Source organism: Leuciscus leuciscus (genome assembly GCF_965113295.1).
Source record: "Leuciscus leuciscus genome assembly, chromosome: 6".
Lineage (NCBI taxonomy): Eukaryota > Metazoa > Chordata > Actinopteri > Cypriniformes > Leuciscidae > Leuciscus > Leuciscus leuciscus.
The window spans coordinates 35,642,067-35,661,132 of NC_138730.1; the positions used below are offsets into that span (position 1 = coordinate 35,642,067).

A 19,066-nucleotide genomic window follows, 5' to 3' on the forward strand; every position below is an offset into this window, starting at 1 on the left:
GCTGGCAATAATCATTTTCTTTATGTCACATTCAATCTTGTGTTCATATTTACGGTCATGTTCTTCAAAGAAACATTTGCACACAAAAAAAACAAAAAAACTACAAAAAAAAAAAAATCGCTGAAGTTCGCTAATGATAGTCCCGCAACATATTTTCATGTCTGATAACTGGTGAATGTAATTGCGGCAGGGAATTGGCTTATCTTTTACCGTACGTCTGCTATGAATTCATTGTTTTCTTGTGGTTATATGTGAACACGATATAAACGAACAGTGCTTACACAGTTTCGTGCTTTTTGCAACATGATCAACCAGTCTTGTATGTTCTTTATCAAACAGGGACACTTGAGGAAACCCAGAGGCTCATTAGTTTTCGCGCTGACAACGAGCAATGAGCAACGAGCAACGTTTCCTGAAGTCCAAAAATACTTAGGCGTTAAAGATATCATCATCTCCGTTGTTTTCTGCGAACTTCAGAAGAAAAATGCAAAAAAATTGCTGTAACCCATGCAATTGAGATGACTACAGCTGACGACGGCATCTTGGAAGTTTGTGATAAACATTGGCGAATCTCCTGTGACGTAGGCGCTAGCAACAACGTATAATGACGTGTAACGGTGTAGTAGTGGTGTCCCATTTCTTAGGGGAATATTTTCACCCCTACGCCTTGCCACTCTGTGTCAAGGGGCAAGGGTAAGGGGTAGGCGAAGGGTTAGGGGTAGGCGAATGGGTATAAAATAGAATTGGGATTGGGCCTTAGTGCTCAAGAAACATTTAGTATTATTATAGAAATATATACACTCACCTAAAGGACTATTAGGAACACCTGTTCAATTTCTCATTAATGCAATTATCTAATCAACCAATCACATGGCAGTTGCTTCAATGCATTTAGGGGTGTGGTCCTGGTCAAGACAATCTCCTGAACTCCAAACTGAATGTCAGAATGGGAAATAAAGGTGATTTAAGCAATTTTGAGCGTGGCATGGTTGTTGGTGCCAGATGGGCCGGTCTGAGTATTTCACAATCTGCTCAGTTACTGGGATTTTCACGCACAACCATTTCTAGGGTTTACAAAGAATGGTGTGAAAAGGGAAAAACATCCAGTATGCGGCAGTCCTGTGGGCGAAAATGCCTTGTTGATGCCAGAGGTCAGAGGAGAATGGGCCGACTGATTCAAGCTGATAGAAGAGCAACTTTGACTGAAATAACCACTCGTTACAGCCAATGTATGCAGCAAAGCATTTGTGAAGCCACAACACGCACAACCTTGAGGCGGATGGGCTACAACAGCAGAAGACCCCACCGGGTACCACTCATCTCCACTACAAATAGGAAAAAGAGGCTACAATTTGCACGAGCTCACCAAAATTGGACAGTTGAAGACTGGAAAAATGTTGCCTGGTCTGATGAGTCTCGATTTCTGTTGAGACATTCAGATGGTTGAGTCAGAATTTGGCGTAAACAGAATGAGAACATGGATCCATCATGCCTTGTTACCACTGTGCAGGCTGGTGGTGGTGGTGTAATGGTGTGGGGGATGTTTTCTTGGCACACTTTAGGCCCCTTAGTGCCAATTGGGCATCGTTTAAATTGTTTCTGACCATGTCCATCCCTTTATGACCACCATGTACCCATCCTCTGATGGCTACTTCCAGCAGGATAATGCACCATGTCACAAAGCTCGAATCATTTCAAATTGGTTTCTTGAACATGACAATGAGTTCACTGTACTAAAATGGCCCCCACAGTCACCAGATCTCAACCCAATAGAGCATCTTTGGGATGTGGTGGAACGGGAGCTTCGTGCCCTGGATGTGCATCCCACAAATCTCCATCAACTGCAAGATGCTATCCTATCAATATGGGCCAACATTTCTAAAGAATGCTTTCAGCACCTTGTTGAATCAATGCCACGTAGAATTAAGGCAGTTCTGAAGGCGAAAGGGGGTCAAACACAGTATTAGTATGGTGTACCTAATAATCCTTTAGGTGAGTGTATATCGCAGGACTGTTGAGTACATAAAGTGTGTGTGATTTGACTGACTTTAAGTTTAAGAGCAGCAAACAGACAAGCAGAATGGTACAAATGAAAAAGGCAACATTGCAACATATAACATTAAACCCTATCTTAACCATTATTTTCTTCTAGATCTGCTGTACAGCCGAAACAAACTTTGTTGCATTATTTTCCTGTTATCGCTGTAAAGCTGCTTTGAAACAATCTGTATTGTAAAAAGTGCTATATAAATAAAGGTGACTTGACTTGACATTTATAAAAACAAATATTCTTGACCTAAAACAGTTAAAATTATGACAAAAATATGCTACTATTGTCATTTTTGTTTGGTGGATATAATAATAATTTAAAAAAATCTAATTTAAAACACTTTTGATCATGGTATTTGAAACCAGCAAAGCTGCAGCGAGAGAAAACACACATTTGTGTAATTTTGACTAAAAATCTTGTATTTACTGGCCTTTCTAACATTCTCATATGACTACCTTAGTCTCCCCTACACATGATAATACACAAACTCACAAAGTCCAGTATGTATATCAATTTTGAAGTGTGTCATCCAGAAAAAGAAAAGACTCAAAACTTAAAGCTCAAAAACCGCAAAGCTAAAAACGGTAATGGCTTGGTGGTCTTGGCAGGCATCTCACCTGGTATTTCTCGGCAGAGCTGGAAAGAGGTTTGGACTCCTCTGCATGTGAGCTTCCATGACAGATTCTCAAATGAGAGCCAAACACATTTATCAACGGTTCATTTGACACTGATTACTCTCCGAGGGCTGTCCACTACACTTGCCTGTTAAAAAGTGAGCTGGGTCCTGGAGGTCAAAAGCAGTCTCTTATTGCCATCCCACATAATCAAATCTGACAGAAATTTTCCCGGTAGACAGCGAGGGGACCGGTCCATCATAAGGGGGTGAAGCAGAGGTAGTGTGGAAAACCACAGCAATAGATGAGTGTTCACACTCCAAATCACTTTCCTCTGTCAGTAGCACCTGAAATGGGGATTGATTGTACCCGAAAAGAAATGGAATTAAATTAGGAATCTAGAAGGAAAATTAATATATACAAACTATTCTATAACTGGCTTGATCAGGATAGGGAAAAAACAGATTTCATGTTCCATCTTTTGAAAACCATATGAAATCACACAGTCATAAAATATATATAAAATCATCAAAATAAATCAAGCACAACTTGCAGAATGGGCAATTGAGTATACCATACTTGGTCCAGCTTAAGCTGCAGCTCCTGCCAAATAAAACTTACTGTTTTCTTTAACCATGATTAAGCAGTTAGTAACCGATGTTAAATAATCGCTCTTGACCTCAAATCAAATCCCATCAATCTTGAGATATTATAGTCAAGATGATCTCTGCACTACAAACCCCGTTCTACACCATTAAGCAAAACCCAACCCAACATTTGCGGAAAAGGTATTTGGCCAGAGATGTGCGGCAAAGAAAATGTCCTCTGGGGTTAAAACACATCATACACACCATTAGGTTCCATTGTAGATAGTTTGCATAAAAAATGTTCTGTAAATGTCTTTCAATTTAGACAGTCAGTTTATGGTCTCAGACACCAGTGGGGATTATTTATTTATTTATTTATTTTTTGCTACTAGTCCTATCAATACTAGTTCCAAAACAAGAATAAAATCTGTCTCTGTCTCTGTCTCTCTCTCTCAAAAAAAAAAAAAAAAAAAAGAATTTAATATGATTTATAGACATTTTTTGGGGGACATTATGGGGATGCAAAAAAATATTCTCACAAGATCCAAAATTCCTTGAGGGGATATTTAGTCCCCCTTACGTAGGGTTATTATTATTATTATTATTATTATTATTTTTCTAGTACATAAACACACACACACAAAAAAAAAAAATATATATATATATATATATATATATATATATATATATATATATATATATATATATATATATATATATATATATATTCAATTAGTTTAAACTAATTTAATTAAACATACATATACATATACATACAGTATATACCAAAATCGATTATAGCACCTTTAGGGCACAAAAACCAAAAATAAACAAATGTAAGATTTATTGATAATTCAGTAATTTGACCAGTTTAAACAAAAAATAGAGACAAGGAAGCACCGCACTCATAAAACCATTGTGACAAAAGAGGGTGATGGGAATATTAATCAACACAAATGTCACATCTGTCCATAGTCAGCCAACACGGCTCAGCTGAGCTGAAACATGAGGCTGGGATACCGTGAGGGTCACAATGACAATATTTGTGAAACATAAGAACACCCAAAGGCATTCTTTCTCTCTCTTCTCCTCCCATCATCCTCTATCACTCTTTCTCTCCTCCTACCTCTCATTAGGTCACCAGAGACTTTGCATCTTTGAAATGTTAGCGTCTGTCACCAATCTGCCATTACCAGTGGACAGACACCTCTCCTGTCACAGCAGAGACTCATGGGACATTTACGGCCTTTCACCTACAAGGCCGCAATCAATTCCACAGCTGACAGAGGACAAAGACTGTTTAAAGTCTTCGATAGCGCTTGATCTCCATCATGTAGCAGGCGAAAGTAAAGATACACATCTAAATATGTAAGGAAAAGGCACAGGAAATGACTTCCAAAGAGCAATCTGTTGTGTTGAGCATGAAAACACAAGAGCATCAATATGGAGCCCTGCTGTGGAGTGAGCCAGGACGGCTGTATGGATCCGTTATTGAAATCTAGCCAAGCTGTCAATGTGCTAGCTAAAGCAGGTGCCTGGCGTGCTACACAGATGCTGTGCTCCCCACATTAGCATCTCTTTGTTGGTGGAACGGCATCACAATAGGCTGGAGGGAGGTCAGGTGAAGATCAAGTATTGAGCCGTTAAAGTTTAGCTTGTACTCATTAGGCCAAATAAAGAGGGAAGGCGAAGTAAACATATTTATAGGATGCACAGAACAACCAGCACCCAACGAAGGTAGAGGATGCATTAACAAAAAGAAGTGGAGCCTTCAATATTGATTTCAACTAGCCAAGTTTCTTTATGAAAGAAGATCTGTGTCCAAGAGTAAAGACTGTTTTAACTGTCTCGAAAGTACGATCTATTTCGATTGATTCTCCCCTATCAGCTTACGGTCTTGGATATGATAACGGAAAGACAGGGACAAAGACAAGTGTTTGGCGAGTGCATTAGCCGGCAGCAAATTAGCACAGCTTACAAATTTTGGAACTTGGACATATTTTATAGTGCGTCATGTTTCTTCTAAGGCATTCAGCACACATTTAATCACATTTGAAGCATGAACACTTGCAAATAAAGGTTCCAGTTGCAAATAGCCTAGACATTATTTATGGTACAAAAGTAACAAAAATGGCATTAGAATCAAACATTGAAATGTATTAAATCCCTATTGTATCCCTATTAAAGGGATAGTCCACCCAAAAATGACAGTCCAAATATTTAGGGAATGTTGCCAAGAATGTTGATTACTAAACAGTTTCGGTTCCTATCAACTTCCATTGCATTTTTTGTCCTTACAATGGAAGTCAATGGGAACTGAGAGTATTTGCTTATCAACATTCTTACAAATATCCTCTTTTGTATTCAGCAGAAGAAAGAAAGTCATACAGATTTGGAACAACATAAAAGTGAGTTAACGATTTTTGGGTTTAATATTATCCCTTTAATATTAACAAGAACTACATGCAATGCAGGTTTCTTGTGTTGTAAATGCAAAAACAACCGTATTTTTTTTTTACCAGTCTAACACATTAAACAAACACAGAGACAAATACTGTGTTTTACCATATCACAAAGTGACAGGAGAATTTCACCCTCCATAACCCTCAAAAGTGTGCATACTGTCTCTGAAAACTTTGCAAAACTCCTTTCTTAAGGAAAGTGAACCCAACCTTGCAAAAAGCAATGACAAGGTTTCATAAGTGAGCAGCATTCAACAGTAATTGGTTTCAAGATGATGCTTTTAGAAAATGAGCACACAGAGATTTATTTGATATCTCAACAGTATTTATTTTTAGCATCTTGTTAGCATGCTCCTTTATTTTATTTTATATATCTTGGATGTGAAAGCAATAAGCTAAGTGGCTCAGCTGCCTACTTGCACAGCAGCTTTCACTATATCTGATTATAACATCTTTGTCAAGCATCATCTCTTTCTCTGACACAAGAACAGACAGACATATACAAACATAGCATTGTGCACTAACCATGATTACAACCAAAATGGAAGTTTACTGGCACCTAATTAAAACAAATATGGTTTGTATTATTGCCTGTCATCAGGAACTTATGTCCTAAATGGATATAAAAAATAAATCCTCATGGATGGATAAAGTCAATTTGAAACAGGGACATGGCACAAAAGAGTTTGTTCAATTCCCCTTCATGCGTCAATGTTACTCTTACATGCTAAGCCAGAGTTTCTGGAATCAATTTATTTTTTTGGAATAAACTCTAAAGAATAAATCCACCCATTGAGAGGAGATGAAGTGGAAGAATCAGAGAACGCTATAAGCAATTTGAACCCAGTTAAACTTTTGGATGTGTGTGGTTTAGACACCATGTTCCTTTTCACTTTTTCTTTTCTTTTTCTTTTCTAATTCTATTTCCTGTTTCAGGTGCTTTAAAGTCTTCATCAAAACAATGCTACATATTTTGATAGACACATCATATCAAATTAATAAATTATAATAAAGTATAAATTTATATATAATATATAATATATATAATATATATATATATATATATATATATATATATATATATATATATATATATATATATATATATATATATATATATATACACACACACAATAAGTATTGTAAAATGTATTTTAACAACAAATAATAAACTAATAATAAAAACATATTAACACAAGTCACATTTTGACAGGCGTGTCATATTATAAATCAATAGAAAATATTTAATTAAATCAATAAATATGCAAAAAACAACATCAAAACAAGGTCATATGATGGACACGATATGACACGTCATCGGTCATCCGCACATCGGTGCAACAAACAAATAAGTACTGTTAACCACATACCAATATTAATTACTTTCATGACTGTTCAGTTGAAAGACCATTGCTGTTGTCTGACTTTTATTTGGGTGGTCTGAATAAATCCCCCATCTCTAGGCAGTAAATTTCATGTGCCACAGATAAACATCAGACCCAGAATGTTCCGCACAGGATGAGTGACAGCAAGGTAAACAAAGTGTGGCACAGATCAGCACCGTGCAAAATCAGTTTCAGACAGATTTGAATTCATTGGGCCTATCCGTGGGGATAGCATCATTCACATGTGGCAAAAACACCATGAAACTCAACAGATGCCTCTTTATAAAATCACTCACATATTCACTTCAATGTATTCCCTTTTTCAACCTCCTCCTGCTTTCTTTATCTTCCCTTTCTTGTCCTCTCCAAGTTTAATGTTTCACTTAACTCAAATAATTAATTAAAATGTATCATCCAGTATATACCTATGTTGCTACAGTAACAGCAAAATGTTTTTGTATCAATAATAACCGCCCATGTCATTATCTCTGCTTTTAACTCAGATCATCATTAACTGGGAAAAGGTAGGCTACCTATTTTCACTCTCTGACGCACACTATTGAAAGTGTAATGTATATAGAAACAGTTTAAAGACCAGATAATTAGAGTCATTTCCTCGAACAAGAGAGACATACAGTTTTGGGCTCATTTCACAGATGTGCAAAACGAAGATACAATAGATTGGAGAGGACCATTTTCTGTGAGTAAAATGAATATACCTCAGCGTCGCTCCTCCTTTTCCATTATTCAGAAAGAGAATTTCACAAACATAACCTGCTAGACTCAAAACATATCACCTTTCTGAATATTTCATCATAGGCTGCAGGTCTCAGAGATAGCCATGAAAATACACGACTTCGGTCAGTTGGAAAAAAATAAAAAAATAATGTCACGTCAATTCTGTCACTGAAACCTGTGAATGTGAGAAGGGATAAAATCTCATTCAAGCATTGAATCCCAAAGCATTGAATCCGGGTAATATGAAATCCATAATTTACATTGACTCCAACATAAGTTACATCTTCCTTCAGTCATCATTGTAGACACCTACAATCTTTATTTGATTTTTTGGTTAAACTGAGAATGTTGGTTTTCCACCAGAGAGGGCGAGTTTTCGGAGCTAGAGGATATTGAACGTTGTTTAGCTCTCAGACCCCATACTGTGAGCTCTGGAGGTTTGAGTTTCAGCATCAATTAGAGGCTTTGTCAACAGATGAAGCCTTTTATTTCCACAAATGTCAGCTATTTTCTCATGGGGTCTTTACATGAAAACGAAATGCTGGGGCTAATTATGTTAAATAGATATGATATTCACATATTATTGCTCTAAACCCCTATAATGATTGCATTGCTGTTGCTACATAAATGCATACATACACAGTGCTATGCATAAGTTTAGACACCCATGCTAAAGTTGACTAAAAAGAGGAATAAAAAAATCATCTTTTGGAAATTGAACTTAATGCCTTAATTTTTTTTTTTTTGAAAAATCCAACCTTTAAGGACACCAATTTTCTTTGTGAATGAATAATGTATCGTAAATAAATAAATGTTCTTCCTTAAAATACAGGGTGTGGACACCCCTATGTTAAATTCCCATAGAGGCAGGCCTAGAGATTGGCATGGTTTTATTTCAGTTAGCCTAATAGCTGGTTTGATTTGCATTGAGAGATGATCTTATGGAAAGTACTCCATGCCAATCTCTAGGTATGGTGAAGGCTATGTGATGATGTGGGGCTATTTTAATTCCAAAGGCCAAGGGAACTTTATCAGGATGCATAGTATCCTGGATCCATGAAGTAACTGGCCTTTAAAAAAAAAAATCTGCCTGCCTCTATGGGAATTTAACATAGGGGTGTCCAGACTTATGCACCCTGTATTTTAAGGAAGAACATTTATTTATTTACGATACATTATTCATTCACAAAGAAAATTGGTGTCCTTAAAGGTTGGATTTTTCCTCATTTTTTTTTAATTAAGACATTAAGTTCAATTTCCAAAAGATGATTTTTTATTCCTCTTTTTAGTCAACTTTAGCATGGGTGTCTAAACTTATGCATAGCACTGTAAGTGCAGTGAACAAACTGCAAAGAGATTGATACATTTATTGGAATTATTATTTTTTTTATTTTTTTTAATCAGTCTCCAATATTTAAAGGTTCACTCTGAGTAGCCTAATATTTTAGTATGCAAAATGTACTCAACAAAGTGTATGATACCTGGAGAGAGCTGGAGATTAGCATTCCTGTTCATTTCATTGAGAGTTGCATAAAATATAATAATAATAATAATAATAATAATAAATAAAATTCAACTTTTAAGAGCTCTCCATCAATAAACTGTATATTAATTAATATAATTTTTTGTCATGACGAAAATATTACTGAGTGCATCTTTAAGGCAAAGGAAAGGAAGTAGACAATTAACTCGGTCCTAACAAAGATGCTTCACTGTGGTCAAGAGAGGTTCTGGTCATTGCTGCAGGCATGGAAGCATCTATTTCAACCTCGTCTTCAAATGTAGACATGTTTCTAAAGGTCATATTGCACATACTTGATTGCAAAGCAGAGATAGCCATCACTAAAAGACACCTAGACAGCTCACAAAGAGGTACTCAGACACCGATCAGATGGCTTTAACAGGGAAAGTGGGCTCCAATGACCACCCAGACCACCCAAACTGGCCACACAAGTGCTGTGACTGCCAATGGAAAAGTGATATTCTACCCATATCCAATGAACGCTCACTGCTGACTGGACACTTTGAGGTCTCAGCGTCTCCTGGATCCCTTTTCTGTCTCGAAGGCTGACAATCAATATAATGGACAATGACATTTAAAGAGAATTTTCTGACTTCACCATAGGTTAGTGGTAAAAACAGATGTGTAATGCTCATTTTATAAGTATGTCAAGAAATGAAAAATAAAATAAAAGGCTTCAGAAGTCTGGATTTTAAAAAATAAATATAAAAAAATAAACATACACAATGTCACAAGTCCCTAGAAAAGAGCTGTGATGTGACAATACATTGTAATGATTAAATTGACCTGTTTACTGTTTGCTGCCTGATAAATGGCAGAAAATTACAGCACATATACTTCTCAGAATCCCACCGTAGAGAGCTTTTATCCTGTAATGAGAAAAAATTAGACTTCGCATGTGGCATATTTTCCAATATGCATTTGCCACGGCCATTACTCACACGCTAACATCAAGACAAATAAAACAATTACCCATCTGTAATTAGTTTTCACAGCACAACTCAAGTTGCCATCATTTTAAACACTAATAGTGTCACCACCGCGCATGGCTGAGGTTCAGGCGAAACATTTATTATGGAAGGTCATCATTTCAAAATCTCGTTAGCTGTACCTGTGGGCCTGAAGGTCAGGATCTACTCGAAGTTGTGTTATGTATGACAGCGGAGCCAGCCAACTCCCCCTTCCTGTTCTCTGGCTCACTTTAAGCTGTCATAATTTTGAATTAGGCTGAGACGTATCATCATCCTGGTAATATTTCATATGTGCCATCGCACGCTGCCAAGAGGCAATAAACAAAGCAATTACAAAGGCCTGCTCCTGCAAAACAAACCTGCCCCCATCCTTGCCGGCCTCGATTTCTCTATTTGTTAATTCACATGAATATTTTAAATGTCATCAAACCTGTGTCACATATCCATAAACACCATAGATGGATGCAATCGTATTCACACATTTGGCTTTCTGCAATAGCATCCTTTCCATTTACTTCCATTGTGTTAATGCTAAGCTAATGATATTTTCAATTCCTAGACTCTAGCTTATTAAAAAAATAAACATGCCACGGATCTATAATTTTGAGTTCTCGGAAGTACATTTCAGTAAACAGTTCTTAAAAGAATTTTTTTTTTCTTAGTGTGAAGAATATTTTAATAGTATGAAGAACCTTTTTTCTGCTATAAAGAATTTTTTGTCCAAAGGAAAGGTTACATGAATGTTAAAGGTACTTCTTGGGCCAATAATGCAATAAACTGTTATTTTAAAGAGTGTAAAGTTAATCAAACCCTCACACAAACCTAGCAGACTTTCCATTTACTTCCATTGTTTCAAAGCTTAGTTAATGATATTTTCTACCCCTAAACTCTTAAAAATAAAAGCAGCAATGCCATTGAATTATCATTTTAGATTCCCAAAAGTACCTTTCAGTGAACTGTTCTTAAAGGAATAATCTGAAGAACCTTTTTTTTCTACTGTAAATAACCTATTGTCAAATGGAAAGTTTACATGGATGTTAAAGGTTCTTTTTGGACCATACCAATACTGAACCCTTGCTGCAAGACAATATTTAGAATATTATGTAAATTACCCTCAGATATTTGAGCAGTTTTTGTGGTTTCATATTTATTCTTATATTATGTATCGTAAATCTATATTTTCTTATTATCAGTTATGTGTTTTATTTTTATATGAAGATGTTATTTTGCTCGCTATAAGTTATTAGATATTATCAATTGTCAGGGTTTGTTTTGTTTGTTCTATGAATGGCTCAGCTAAACAGGCCAATAGACTATTAACTCCCGTTATTAATTTTAATTATGGCTCATAAAACTGATCAGAGATCAGGTAAAACCCACAGACACTTGTTCATTGGTTCTCAGGGACTCCTCATGATTCATGAGTTGACAGAGATCATCGTCCCAAGCTTTAAATCATTAAAATTTCATAGAATTTCAAAACGTACGTTTTGACGTAAAGAAAGCCTCGTTTACTGAAGTCACGTGACTATGGCAGTTTGATACACGCTTCGAACCATTGATTCGGAACAAAAGGTTTGTAAAGGTTTCGAAGCTTCATGAAGCAGTGTTCTGAAATTGCCACCACTAGCATTTCGTTGCTGTTTATTGTTTTATTTTTGTATTTTTCATCTTTGGCTTTGTAGTACGTGGAAGGGCACACTCTCTAACGGTGTTGTGGAGTCGAATAAGGTGTATTGTGGAGTTAAACAAGGATAATAAATGGAAAAAGGGGACAAACACAAACATCAGTGAAAGAGCTTCTTTTTTTTTCTTTTTTTCCGGGCTGCTACAGTACATATTAAAACTTTTTTCCTCATATTTTGGATGCTCCCATAAAAGGACAACTCCTGACCCACACATGTGTAGACAGAAATGACTAAAGCCAAAAAACTGCCAACGAATGCTTCAATATGCATACAAATGTAGGTGATGGAGGGTTGAATTTAGCTTGCAATAATGCCTGTAATGCCCCATCCCTCGAAGGCTCGCACAATACCCGAAGACCACGTCCCATCTCTGACTGTCCCAAAGCATGTTACAAAAAGAAAGAAAAATAATTATACATCAATGTCATAACTAAGTCTCCTTCATCAAACATTTCACTTTTTACGCTGAAGATCTCTTTCTGAAACGCTCTGATCTGACTTTGTCTCCTCATTCATTCAGAAGGTGATGTCTCGGCTCTGTGTACACTGAACAGCTCCTGCAGGATCTCACCATCTGTTCTGCTGTTGACTCAGTCTTCAGCTGAGGTATGGGCATGTTTACTGAGTGAGCGCTCACTCACAGGTGGCCAGACCTGCACACAAAGCAAATCTTTCTCTCTTCACTTGGTCACCTTGATTTTATTGAAAAGTATTAATTTTATTAAATCAATAAAACATTATTACTAAGAGAGAGAGTCCACCCGAAAATGAAAAGCGTGTCATCATTTACTCACGCTCATATCATTCCAGACCTTTTTCTTCTGTGGAACACAAAAGAAGATATTTTGAAGAATGTTATAACCAAAAAGATTTGATGGGTTATAACTTAGGGTTTACCAGGACCACACCCACACACACACACAGGTTATATTTTCGTGTTTTATGGGGACTTTCCATAGCCATGATTTTTATACTGTACAAACTGTGAATTCTATACCCTAACCCTACCCCTAAACACAACACTCACAGAAAACTTTCTTGCATTTTTATATTTTCAAAAAACATAATTTAGTCTGATTTATAAGCGTTTTTTCTCATGCGGACCAAAAGATGTCTTCACAAAGACAAAGATGTCGGATATAGCCATCTTTTACCTGGACCACACACACACACTGTACACACAGTAACGGCAAAAGTCCACAAGTACAAGATTTGACTTGAGTTGGTGTTAGTGTTTCAAAATGTGAACTTGTGTTCCAACAGCCAGTAAATGGATTCGAATTAACCTACTGAGGATGCAGGTGATCCAATGTTGGGACCAGCTGATCCTGCAATCAAAGCTTTGTTTGTGGTTAGAGCACCAGTTTGGCTCCAGTCTGCTAACGGGCCTCTTTGACTCTGACAGGGGGGCCAGGCTTAACGCCCACACTAGGATACTCCTGTGTCCCCTGCAGTGTAGCGTGGGCGTCTTGATCTGTGTTCAGATATCGATTCAGCATTCAGGCCGTGTTCAGATCTATTTGGTCTTTCTGATGGGCATTTGAGAGTCTCAGAGGCATTTAGAGAACAAAACAAACCGAAGGAGAGGGGTTATCGGCTATCCTTACAAATAAATAAATAACACAAAAAGAGAATAGAACCTGAGGGAGACACTGCTGCTGGTACACTAAGATTTCAGTAGATTTGCCTATCCCTCTTTCGCTTTAAACTACTGAAAGGTATGTTTGTTTTGGCTAAGGACAGAGATCTGTATCCACATCCATATGTTGAACACGTTGTGCTCAACTATTCTTCATGCTGTTTGATGGAGATGCTATATTTGACCGTTTTTTTGTCACCCTGGTGGGTTGGTTAAGACCTTTTGCATAAGGATTTAATGAGAAAAATCGCACCCCTCAGTCACGTCCAGCCTCCCATGAGGAGAGGGAAGGTCAGTTTCAGGATGCGTTCTGGCCTGTTTATTCGCATCATTAAAACAGGGCAACAATTAAAAGCCTCCTGCGGGAGATTTCAGACAGGCAAAAAACACATCAGACATTGACGGACGGATTCACGCTGTGCCCGTCTGGGCAAATTCAGCGTCTCATGTGAAACGCCCTCGGCAAACTTGTTTTATCTTGTTCCGTCCAAAAATGTAAAAAAAAAATTTTTTAAATCTGGTCACACTTTAGGAGATAGTATATATATTTGTTCCACCAACAACAACAAAAAAATTATAATAATTGATTCAAGTACTGCTTGTTTCAAACATTTGCTAATTAGCATGGAGACACTGGAAGGCTGCAATCAATAATCTAAGGCTGAATTTTTGTTTCCCCGTCTTGTAATGTTAAAAAAGTGCTCAGTATGAACATCTGTTGTATATAAATAACTCATATTTAAAGTTCATCTAAGTTGAAGCTTTGCAGCATGTTACTTTATTGGCATCTCTTTGGTTTGTTTGCTATTACAAAGACACTACCACATCTAGTCACATTCAGTGATATGAGCTTAACTACACTTTCCAAATTCCAGTATAAATATGAATATGCAGCATTCCAAAAATAGTAGGCATACAGCATAACTGCTATGTATCTGTTACCATGACAATTTGACCTGTTTCTGTATTACAATAGAATCGAATATGACTAAAAAACAACTAAAAGGATTAAATAGATAAATATTAAAAATAATTAATCCATTCAACTGGGCGTTTCTGACCAATAAACCAATATTTCCAATTCACATCAAAATTGTACTAAAAATATGACAATAATTTTTGTGAACTGAAATTAAGCTAAAATGTACAAATGTTAGATGTACAAATTACACTTAAGTAACTTGTACGACAATTAGAAATGTTGCCTTGTCAATTGAGATAGAATAAGCTTAAATTGCATTACAATTCAATTCAAAATATTAATATGAATACTATAATAGTATATAAATAATATTAAAATAACACTGATGTATAGAAAATGTCAAGAGAGAGAGGGAATAGAATAGAGTTTAATGTTACTTCTGTCAAATAGGAGTTCAAGAATATTGTTCAGCTTTATACACATGTATTTAAAAGTCTTCCACCTGCACATCCTGCAGAAAACAGACAAAAATATTTATATTCTGTAGAAATTTAGTTTGATTACAGTAGGTTTATATTAATTCCACCGGGATCAGCTGTACCAATTTCTGGAAACGAGGAACTAGATTATCAAAATTAACCACTTGATTATACAGCACCTGCAGCCATGGCAATAAGATGCCACTCCAAACTCTTCTCAACAGGCTCATTCATTAGTATCATTCACCGTTGACAATATGTGACAAAGCATGTCCTTTATTATTTGAAAGTGCTGCCTACTAATATATAGATGCTGACGCAAAAAAAAAAAAAAAAAAAGTAAACTAGTGATAAATGCAGGAGTGAAAATGCAAAGGTCTATCGCTTTGAATAAGCAGCCAAACACAGACACTCCATCTTCATAATCCATCATCCTTACGACGTCAGAAGCCTTTATAATGGAGTGAGCCATGGTTGATAGAGTGGGCAGACTCAATTTAAGCCCTCACCTCAATGAGAGTGTTAGTGGCTTCATCCACAACGAACCTGTTATACCTAATAGCATGTTAGAGCTGAAAACCTGCACCCAATCAATGGCCTATCAAACACTGATTGGGGCCCCATGCACAGCAGGGCCAGCCACAACATAATCACGACCCCGGGTAGAAGAGGTTTGGGTCATTGGACTGGGAAAACAAACAGCAAATCAAAGCTAGCCTTCTTTCCCCATCTTTCATTTTAATTTGCATCTACAAACAAGTCCTCCATTAGACTCCCGCCGTAATACCCCATGCAGCAACCGGTAAGACGCAGGATTGAGTGTTCTGTGTATTTTTGCTGCAAGACTTCCTGTTCTCTCTGCATTTTTGTCTACGCCAGGGTAATTATGGGATGTTCGGGGCTGCGCCCTTGTCCTCGGGCAAGCTGGTGTCTTGATTGTTAGGATCACAGGCTTGAGAAGTCATTACGCTCTGATCAATGGTGTTCTCTAAAGGACTAAGACACAGTTGTGGTGTGAGCTGCTGTGTGATTAACACCAGCTCATCACAAATCTCAAAGGACTCAACACACAAACTAACATGAAGGCGAGAGTGGCTGCAAACATAAATTAAGGCAAACACATAAAGAAGTTATGCTTAATGGTGTTTATGAAAGCAGGCCCACACAGAGAGGACATCCCATCAGACAGTGGTCAATAAAAGATAAATAACACCTACAAGAGTACCAAAAAAAAAAAAAAACTGATATAAAACTCAAATAGAAAGACAACCCCTACTGTTCACATCATGCATTTTTAAAGACCATATCTAACCAGGAAGCTCTATTAAAGGCCAGAAAATTACCCATACTTTTTTTTAATGAATATCTGGATCATTCATGTCATGCAGTGTATTTTATGTCCTACCCACTGATCTATATAGAATGACTGGATAGCTCATGACGTCATAAACAGTGAAGCCACAGCGCCGCCATATTGGTATTCCCTAGTGAGCTCACGCGTTCTTTTGAATCAATAGGACATTTTATGATTTGACTGAGAAAACATTGCCTAAAGTCTCCCTGTACATTCTTACAACGCAAACACCCTAAGCATTTAAATGGGTTTTTGTTTAAAGTCAGAAATTTTTCCTGCTTATTAAAAATTCCTGTGATACTGGGGAGAGGAGCTTGGAGAGTGTCTGTCTAGGCTAACAGCAGGTGTCAGTAATGAAGAAGTGTTTTATTTTGTGTTTTGCCCTTTTAAATGAAGAAGCAGCAGCTTACCTCCTCGTTAAAATACACATTTAAAATGTAATATTTAATTTTTAAGTGTCCAGTGTTCGTTATTCACTTATGGGACTTCCGTGTAGCTTAAGATCAGTATAGCTAGTTAAAACCCCAAAACGGCATTTTTTGGGGCAAAAGGAATAAAAAGCTGTACAAGAACACTAGTCGGCCTTCACTGAAGAGCTATCTTCACAGGTAGGAAAAACAGTTTGATACTATTAATTACGTAGTGAATGCTAAAGACCTATATTTACATTTAGTCATTTAGCAGACGCTTTTATCCAAAGCGATTTACAAATTAGGACTAAATTAAGCGAGTCATCATGAAGAGGCAAAAACAACAACAACGCAAGAAGTGCTCAAAATACGAAGTTCAGGTATTATTCAGAGTAGCATAAGCCTGAGAAGTGATGTTTCAAGGGAAAGGAAGTGTTTTTTTATTATTTTTTTTTATTTTTTTATAAGGTTAAGTGCTCACGGAATAGATGGGTTTTCAGCTGTCTTTTGAATGTTGTCAGGGATTCTGCAAAAATCCTGTGAATTGGTGAATATTCAATATTAAATAAATTACAAAATAAATTTCACATATGGAATTAAGTAAAATTTACTTAACTAAGTTAAGTGAAAGTAACAAAGAAAATAAGCAATATTAACTTAGCTAGTAAAAGCTTGAGTAGTATTTATTTAGTTGAAGTTTCCTTTGCAATACATTTCACTCAAACAATTTAATATTGAATTAAGTCACGCTTTAATAAGATATGCTTTATTTAGAAATTCCTAAGTAATTAATACAATAAATATTGCGTAAGACAGCATATCTACATATCAAATGTTAAAAACTTTATGTGAACGCAGAGACCTCAATACTTGGTAGACAATACACAATGACGGTAACATTTAATGGATCTTTTTTGTGTTTGAATGTATCATTTTGAGTAGAAAATGAACTCCAAATGTCACAAAATGGCAAGTTACTAATCATACAACAAAAGCAATGATAAAACAGTGTAATTGCAGCTGGAAAACAGTGAAAAATCAACCTCATTAATTATTCAAGGCCCAGTGCATGATGGGAACACCAGTATCAGAAAAGTTGAGTAATTTTACTTAATTTTATAACGTTGATATTTACGCTTTCATTTCTACACCCTTGAATTGAGTACTAATATAGAATTTACTTAGTTTTTTTTTATTATTGCCTGAACTAACTTTTTCATGTAAATTACATTGTTGTTTTTTTTCTGTAGTATTTACTTCACCACAAAATCATTTTTATCAGTGTAGGGCTTGAATTACAACCTGTGGGCAGTTTTTCTACATCCTTTTGTGAACGTCATTTTACAATTGTATGTTGCACAGCGGGTCATCTTAAATGGTTAGTTCACCCAAAAATGAAAATTCTGTCAGTAATTACTCACCCTCATGTTGTTCCAACCCCGTAAGACTTTTGTTCATCTTCGGAACACAAATTAAGATATTTTTTATGAAATCTGAGTGCTGGATCACTCCTCCACAGGCTTATGGACACTATAACTTGCTGGCCCAGAAAATGTATTAAAGACATTGTTAATATAGTGTGTGATGCGTGTGACGTGCAACACAGACGCGCTACGCTATTACACTACGTGAAAAGACTCGAGGCCCAGGAAATGAAAAGTGGAATAAAGTCGTTATTTTTGTTTGTTTTTGCACACAAAAAGTATTCTCGTCGCTTTATAAACTTAAGATTGAGCCACTGGAGTCACTTGGACTATATTAACAATGTCTTTAATACATTTTCTGGGCCAGCAAGTTATAGTGTCCATAAGCCTGTGGAGGAGTGATCCAGCACTCAGATTTCATCAAAAATATCTTAATTTGTGTTCCGAAGATGAACGAAAGTCTTACGGGGTTGGAACAACATGAGGGTGGGTAATTACTGACAGAATTTTCATTTTTGGGTGAACTAACCCTTTAAAAGTGTCGTCGGAGCTACCAATCTCTGTATAACGGCCGTTGGAGCCCTCTGCTGGTAGGGAATCGTAAGATGGCCGCTCAAACACTTCCGGTGGCTTCACTGCCTGCTGGCATTTTAGAACGTCATGAGCTATCCAGTCATTATATTCATGGGTTTCATCAGGTCCCTTTCCACAGGTGTATTAATCAAGCACAATGCAGTCTGCATTCATAATCTAGGTGCTTGATTTTATACACCTGTGGAAAGGGACCTGATGAAACCCATGAATAGATCAGTAGTCCTACC

The 19,066-nt window shown here is 36.7% G+C and overlaps 1 protein-coding gene and 1 long non-coding RNA gene across 2 annotated transcripts in view; one reads left to right on the forward strand and one right to left on the reverse strand.

Annotated features, from left to right (window-relative positions):
- LOC309501586 overlaps positions 1-19,066 on the reverse strand; it is a 460,649-nt gene that overhangs the window by 399,730 nt on the left and 41,853 nt on the right. The gene's annotated exons all lie outside the window — the stretch shown is intronic.
- LOC309501506 (uncharacterized protein) overlaps positions 1-19,066 on the forward strand; it is a 496,325-nt gene that overhangs the window by 122,193 nt on the left and 355,066 nt on the right. The gene's annotated exons all lie outside the window — the stretch shown is intronic.